This window comes from Puma concolor, chromosome E2 (assembly GCF_028749965.1).
Source record: "Puma concolor isolate L17-30 chromosome E2, mPumCon1.1.hap2, whole genome shotgun sequence".
NCBI lineage: Eukaryota > Metazoa > Chordata > Mammalia > Carnivora > Felidae > Puma > Puma concolor.
In genome coordinates this window covers 7,083,991-7,092,362 of record NC_141681.1, presented here as the reverse complement: position 1 = coordinate 7,092,362, position 8,372 = coordinate 7,083,991, and the positions used below count along the sequence as shown (strand labels likewise).

The 8,372-nt window shown below is 44.1% G+C and overlaps 1 protein-coding gene across 1 annotated transcript in view; it reads left to right on the top strand.

Moving 5' to 3' along the window:
* Positions 1-8,372, top strand: part of HSD17B2 (hydroxysteroid 17-beta dehydrogenase 2) — a 91,831-nt gene that overhangs the window by 453 nt on the left and 83,006 nt on the right. The window lies entirely within an intron of this gene.

Sequence of the window (8,372 nt, the reverse complement as noted above, 5' to 3'; positions counted from 1 at the left end):
CCTGTTTCCTCATGTGTGCTTACTTATCTGGCCACGAGTTTTTACCTGTGGATCAAAAGGCGGTGCTGATCACAGGTAAGTGGATGGCACTGCAACTCTCACTCAGGGCAGGATCTGGCATCTGCCTCGCCTCAGCGTCACTTTTTCAAAGTAGGTTTCCAGATAAAATACTTGGCATGGAGTAAATGAAAGGGCATCCCCGTGTCTTTCACTACAGTGTTTTGGTTTGCTTTTTTCACTAGATGCTCTTGAAGGGGCCGGTGGTTAAGACGGACCGGGAAAGTGACATGTGGGAAAGTGACATGCGCCTAAGCTGTGATTTTGCTCATTTCCCAGGCTAAATAGGCATCCGCAGACCAGCGGTGTTTTGTGTGTTTCGTTGTACACAGGAAAGTTCCATAGGTTTCTTTAGGCTGAAACGGAACGTTACTCTCAGATTAATGTTTGGCTGTGTTCTAGGCTCGGGCTCTTATTCCTTAGAATGTGCAAGAAACTTGCAATGTCAGCCTCTCCTTGCTCTTTGTTGTATGTTTTTTAAATGTCGAAGGGACTCTTACCTAGGTTGAAATTTTGCGGTTTGCCTGGCTGCTGTCAAGAAACTCGTGTCTCATCTGAGCCTTTTGTCTTCAAATCTGTCATTAGATGGCTAATGTTTCTTAATTGGATCAAGTTGGCAGTGTGTCCAGAAGGCAGTAGCTTGTTAGTTCAGCTGCCAGCTTTTTCTTTTTTTTTTTTCTTTTGTGTTTCTTTTTCCACTGCAAGTGTGAGGCCAAATTAGATTCCTCTGTGCTGTAAAACTGGTTTGTTTGGTTGTGAAGTTAGAGCTCGGATGGGGCTTTAATTAGGATTACCCACCGATATCCTGACCCAGAAAGTCCTGCCAAGGTGAGGCGTCCGCTGTGGAATCCCTTGCGGGGAGTTTATCACCTTGAGGCTGTGACCCCCTGGGATGAAGGCAAATTTGGGGTGTGCATGAAAGCCAATCAGCGACCTTCTCAATTTACTGAGAAATGGACTCAAAATGGTCCATTTTGCCTTTTACATGAACCCAGTAGTGAAATTCTCTCTTAAAATAAGATGTAAATTGGCACGTGTTGCAATTTTGGAGTGCTATGGAAAACAAGCTTCTTCAGTGGAAACAAACAAACAAAACAAACAAAAACCCCAAACAGATTGAAGGTAGAAAATACAGTTGGTCAATGGGATGTTTATCCACATGAATGTCTACTACCCCTGGAATCATGCCTCTAGAAGACTGGATAGGTTTCCCACTCTTTCACTTGAATTTTCAGGGTCGGCTGGGTGAACAGCTGTTATCATAGTCTAAAAGTCTCTGTTCTGTGTGTAGTGACAAGTACCCATGGTCTTCAGAATAATTCCAGGTTTGTATTTAGTGTATTTCCCAGTTGTGTGAAAGAAGAAAGAACCATTAAGCATGTTAAAAAATAATAATAATAACAACAGTGATGCTGTGGTTGATGCTAATGGGACATGATCTCTTGGAAGTCTAAATATTCCTGGAAAATCCATTTCAGGAAGCAGGACTCCTCAGGCCGATAAATAAAAATACTAAACCTTAGGGACTCTGGCAAACTTCAAGGTAACTGAGAAAACAGGAATTTTCTCTTGCTTATTTATCTTATCAATGTTCCTCTGCTTTCGAAGATGTAGGCATACAGAAATGTACAAGATACACATCCAAGTCAGTTAGCCTACATCAGCCATTGAAATGTCCTGACTTGTGTTTCATTGCGTGTAAAATGACTGATTCAATTAGGAACTCAAGCCCAGTGACTAATCTCTCCGTGAAATGCTTAGCAATTAGAAAGCTTAGAATTAAGAATGGAGCTATGTCCATTTAAGGGTGACTGAAATGTCCCCTTAAGAATTCTTTGTCCTTCTCATGAGGAATGCCATAGATTCAGTATAATTCGAGAGAAGGTTTCAAGACCTTTGTACTAAGTGGAGAAATGTAAAATGAATTCGTCTAGTAAGACCACAGCTCAGTAACAAATAAGTCACCATGACTTGAAAGAATCTTTGTTTCGGGTTGGCTTATGTTACACATCGATGCACATTTTAGTGTGGTGGGGAGGGGGAGGAAGGAATGTGGCAGTGTGTATCAAAAGCCACACATTTTATTTCTTTATCTGATAATTCAAGATTTAGAAACTTCTCTTGAAGAAATAATCGGAAATATTTAATCGGAATAATATAAAAGGGTAGGCGCCAAACAAAACGGCATATTCACAAAGTTTACAATCATGAAATATCAAGGGCAGTAATAAGAATGGTGTCAGGTTACGGTCCATCCTCCGGGTGTTACAATGGACGAGCATTAAAGATGATGGGGCGCCCGGATGGCACAGTCAGTTGAGCGTCCGACTTCAGCTCAGGTCATGATCTCACAGTTTGTGAGTTTGAGCCCTGCGTCACGCTCTGTGCTGACAGCTCGGAGCCTGGAGCCTACTTCAGATTCTGTGTCTCCCTCTCTCTCTACCCCTCCCCTGCTCATACTCTGTCTGTCTCTCTCTCTCAAAAATGAATAAACTTTAAAAAAAAAATTTTTTAAAAAGATGAAAACCACAGGACTGTGTCACAGAATGGAAAACCAGGTTAACGCGAGACCCAGGGGATCCAGGTGTTTGAATAAACCTGTACCCACGGCACAGGGGTAGGAAAACACTGGAAGGAAATTGTGAATGGCTGGATTTGAGCACTTGGATTTGTTTTCCCCCTAGAATTCCTCCAATGCAGTTATATTCCTCATATAACAAAAACATTTTAAGAAGAGAGCACGTTAAAAGGATGAAGTCTATTTTAGGATACTATGGACCCAGAGATAGGAAAATTACAAGGGGAAGTTCAAATAAGTAACTTTTTTCTTTGAGTCCCTCATTTCATTTTGCTAAGACATTCAAACATCTTTTGTTTCAGAGACATGTAATTATAGTAAGAAGAAATAAGCAAGCACAGAGCTTTTGAAATGTCATGTTTGTCTTCAAGGCATCTGAAGCCGCAGTGGCCATTCAATTTTTTAAATGGCGGTGAAATTCGTGAGGAGCGGGCCCATAATGACTGTAACAGCATCTCAGGCACAATATAGTGGGGACATTGTTGAAGTCCGATGGGTTTGGATTCGTATCCAGCATTTAGCTTGCCTTAGGCTGTGTTCTCCAGAAACGGGGCTTGAGATGAGGATCTATGTGAAAGGGATTTATTGGGAGCGTTTCCAAGGAACATTGGTCCTGGGGTATGGAAAACGGATGGGGAAGGGGAAGAAGCCAGGCTGTCCCCACTGGGGGCCAGGGAACTGTAGTCCCAATGCCCTCACACCTGTCAGTCATTAGTTAAGGACTGTCACCCCCCCCCCCCCCCCCCCCCCCCCCCGCCTCCGAGGTGGGGAGGAGGGGAGGCTTAAATTCCCACCACTGGTGGCTTTCCGGGGCCACCCACAGGCAAAGTGAGCTCTGGTATCTGGGGGCAACATGTTGCCTGCTGACAGTGAAGTGATCCATGGATTAGAGCTAACAAAAATGGCCAAGGGATCTAGAGTAGTGTGACATTACCTGTTACATACTTCTTAGCAGCTGTGTGACTGTTGGTATCCATCTTTGGGCTTTTGAACTTCTGTTTTCTCCTCTGTAGACTGGAAATGACCGTAGATAGACACACACACACACACACACACACACACACACACACACACACACAGAGACAGACACTTATAGATGGCATTAGTGGAGGAGAGAGAGGAAGAAGGAAAGGGGGAGGAGAAAAAAGACGGAGGGAGGGGGGAGGTGATTTTGTGTATCAGGTGGTGAGGGGAAACATTTAAGTGTGGGGTTAGGTAGAACAAAGAGACAACAAAACGAAAAAAGGAAAAGGCTGACAATGAAATGGAGAGAAGAAACATTCATTTGTTTATTCAACAACGTGAACTGAGTGTTCACTATGTGTTGTATATTGTCCAGAAGCAATGGGGGAAGAAAAATAAAGACCACGCAATTGTTATGTTGCCAAGTGATGGGATCAAAGTTCTCAGTTTCCCTTGACTTTTGACTCACATTCCCTGGATTCCTCCTCCTACTCCTCCTGTGAGGTGGTGCCTTATCCTTCTCAGCCTAGTCTTTGAACTTGGTAGAAATGCAAAGGTAACTTTGGTTTTCTGCCCTCAGGCCTTTCATCCTGGCCCCTCCAGTCTCACCCACCTACCTCCATTCGGTATCTACTGTGTGCAGGGAACACACCCAGAGGGCTTGGCAGTCTGATGGGAGAGATGTGGCCATACCTAACCTTGGCTGTGCAATGGGGCAGGGAAGTGTCTCTGGGAGGATTCCCGAGTGCCTGGAGCCCAGGGGTGGGCGCAGCTCCTGTGTCAGGAGGCTGGGGAAAGCTTGACAACAGACGGACCTCATTAGGGATTAAAAAGTAGCTTTCCAGAGGGAAAATAGGAAGGTTTTCCAGGCCAATTGGTTAAGCCGTTACTATAGAACACAACTAGCACTTGTTAAAACTTGTTGAGTTGGATAATTTTTAATTGGAATTTTCAAAACAGCGCACAATGGGGATGGAATGAAGGGCTGGAAGAAGGATCTGTTTTATGTAGAGGTCCTTATTTTATGCTCCAAACAAAGGGTCCTAGGTGGGTAGTGACCCCTTCTGGGACTTACTAAATAGTCCAATTAAGGTTCTAAAATGGAATACACTCAGTATCCCCTTGGACTTTGGGCTTCTTTGGATTTAACATTAGATTACTAAAATGGATAAATATTGACAGGGGAACATGGGATTAAAAAATGGCATCTCTGTGCTCAGAGCTTCATATTTTATATTTGATTCTCACAACCCAAATAACTTACATCTTGCAAATAAGGACACTATGTGTCCAAAGTCACCATGACACTAAGTAGCAGAGGTAGGCTAAAACCAGATCAGACGCACCTGAACCAAAAACCATGCTCTTAACCACTATCATGACCAGTGTTATTAACTAGCCATGGTGTCCTGGGTATAAAATGTGTTCATTCAATCAGCAAGTAAATGTTGCAGATGCATTTTGCGCACAAGATTCTGCTTGATGCAGAACTTGGCAGTTGAGTGTGGACGCAAGAGATGCCGAGGACAGAAGATACAATGAAGGTACCATGGAGAGGGAGAGGGATGTTTGAAAAGGGTGATGATTTGAGAGATGCCACATGGTGAATTTGACTTCAGCTTTGATTTTGAGGGCAGTGAGGGGGCAGTGCAGGTGAAAAGCCACTGGCAGTTGGAAATGAAAAACTAGTCCTTGGTTGGGGTTAGAGAAGGAGACTGGGGAACATGAGCCATACAGCTATGGTTAATGCTGCAAGGGAAGAGGTCCCTGAGGTATATAGTAAGGAGTCAGTGCAGTCAGCAGTGAGCCTATAATCTAGCCAGTCTACCGAATTTTTTAAAACGAGCACACATCCAGTTTTATCATTCAGTTTAAACCTTATGAGCCCTGTACAGAGAAGCATAAAAAGGCATTGCTAACTCAGGTAATGTTGTAAAAGTTGGAATGGTGATTTTATTGACATTCTAAACTAAAAAATATTTTTTTTAATTAAAAAGTATTTTAATGTTTCATTTATTTTTGAGTGACAGAATCCACGGCGGGCTCCAGGCTCAGGGATGTCAGTACGTAGCCCGACGTGGGGCTTGAACCTGTGAACCGTGAGATCATGAACTGAGCCTGAGTTGGACGCTTAACCCACTGAGCCACCCAGGGGCCCCTTGTTAGGCATTCTAGATGGCTTGTTTTGATTGATGGAATGAAAGTCTGTGCCCCCCACCCCCCAATGTACTGTAAGCTGTTTGAAGGCAGGAACCAGGTGTCTCTTATGACCATGTCCTTCTTTTCAGTCTCTGAGCACATTGCTAGAACCAATACAATGTCAACCAGTGAATGAGCCATCAGTGAACAAACCAATCTGGTGTAATGCACTCCCCCTTTTGTGGTCATTGGCCAGATACAATGGCATTGTCCCAATCTGCCCACTTGCTTAGGCACTTCTTTTTGCTAGGGTCACCTGTGTAGAAAGGACAGAGTGACATGGCTGAGCTCTGGAGGACCCATTGTTCAGCAGTGACTTAATGGTTTGCTCCGGACAGGGCTTTGTGATGACTTGGTTCAGAGCCTGCTCCTGTTTAGCTAGGATGTGGCACAGACAGAACATCCTCTGGCCCTGACCGGGCTCTTGAAACTGCTCTCCCCAGGGTCCCTGTGTCCCAGTCACGAGAATGTGTTCTCCTCTAATCCTTTCCCCCTTCCTAACTTCTCTGGTTCCTGCCTTCCCGCCGACTCTGTCTGTCCTACCTCCTTCCCATTTCTATAGGTGCTTTTTTTCCCCTTATTGATGATTTCTTCGTAAATTCGTCTTCCTTGGTTTAGTCCCTAGATGCCAGCTGTCCCAGATTCCCAGATTCCCTACATTCCCCATTAGGATCCCTTTACACCTCACACTTTCCAGCAGTCTCCATGAATGGCTCCCGTGCCACCTGTATTCGGGCAATGATCAGTCTCTGTGTCCTTCCCAGTCTTGGTTCCTGCACTCTGCAGCTCATACCCACTCCTTCCTCAGTATCTCCTCCTGGGTGTCCAAGAGCCCACCTGTCCCCAACTGCACTCGCAAACTATCCCTGAAATCCTGCCATCAGCCCAGCACTCCCTAATCTGTTGATGGTGCAATCACCACCCACCCATCTGCCCAAGTCAGAGAAGTCACAGCCACCTTTGAATCTTCCCATCAATCCACCCAAATCAGAAATCGGACTCATAACTGAGTCTCCTTGACTCTTTCTTTTCTTGCATCACCTCATCCAATGAGTCTTTTCTTCATCACTCAGTGACCTTTCACTGCCTTTAAATTTCTCCCTTCCTTACCATTCTACTGCCTCTCCCTGTGTTCAAAGCTTCTCAAGTGGGCTCTTAAACAGCATCTCTGTTGTTATCCCTGCCCCTCTTTTCTCTATCCTCATCCTGCAGCCAGAATCATGCCTTTCTAGAATACAAAGCTAACCAGTCCATGCTTCCCTGTTAAAATCCGTCTATTTCTCTATAAAGTCCAAATTTCTTGTGTGCAAAGGTTCTTGACAATGGAGGATATCATATGCTACCTCTCTACTCCCCAAGTTCCAAGGCAAGTTCTGGATACCTATTAGCGATTCTAAAAGTTGTAAGCTATCCAAGGACTGTACAAAAAAAAAAAAAAGTACATTTAAGATAGGTCAAGAGTTGCCAGGGAGGTAAAACCTGAGGTTTTCAGAGGATTCCAGGTACAAACAAGTTCTTATCTGAAAAAAATGATCAAAGATTATCTTTGTCTACACCCTCAAGGCCATAGCTGCCTTGTCCATTTGTTTATGTCAGTATCTAGATCTTAATTACTCTGCAGATTTCGGAATCCTCTGTTTATGCTCCTAAAGATGAACACTTTGTAGATGGCATTCCTTTGCCCCATCATCCAACTTCTTGACTTAGGGGTTTGATGCTAGGCTCTCAGAGTCAGGAATTAGATTAGATCATAGGGTGTCCATATGTATGTGTGAGGACATGGTGTGGGAAAAATTTCTGAGGCAAGGCCAGAGGCATCAGGTTAATGGGTAGATGGTTCAGATAGTTCTGTTACACTGAGCCCGACAGAGATAAGCAGAGGACCTGGAATGAAAGAAATCAGTAAATCCAGTTCCCAAAGAAGACAAGATGGGAGCAAAGTAAGCAGGGAGCAATGATGGAGTGGAGTGGGGGAACATGTCCAGGCTGAATGATCCAGGGACCCCTGGGACTTTCATCCCAGCCACCATCATCGTCACAAAGTGGCATCTTCTCTTTAACACAGGATTCACTACATGCAATACTCTGGTGCTCCCTGACTCCCTCACATCATGAGCTTCTTCCTCTGTGCTCAGAAACCCCAATTCCCATTGACTTTGTGCCATAAACAGAACATTGGAAAGATAGGTATCCACTGGAAAACAATTCTAAAATTCAAGAAGAGAAGCCATTAGGAACCTTGTGTTGAATTCCCTTTGTGTGCAAAGGACTCAAGGTCCTGGGCCAGAGGCATGTTAATTTGAGTCAGTGCCCAACATTGTCTTAGACTGAATAGAAAGAACCCAAATTCTACTTTTATGGGTCAGAGGCTCTGATAGGTCAGTTGAAACACTGGAAAAGGACTGGGTTTCATTGAATTCTATTCTAAAGACTTATGTCTGCTAAAGTCCTGAGGCCTACAGAGTCAAAGCAAACCTGAGCATCATGAAGAAAGTGATTAGAAACAAAACCAAACTTATGTTTCTTTCTTAAAACAGAGCCATAACATATGGGCACCTACAGGTCTGGTCACTGT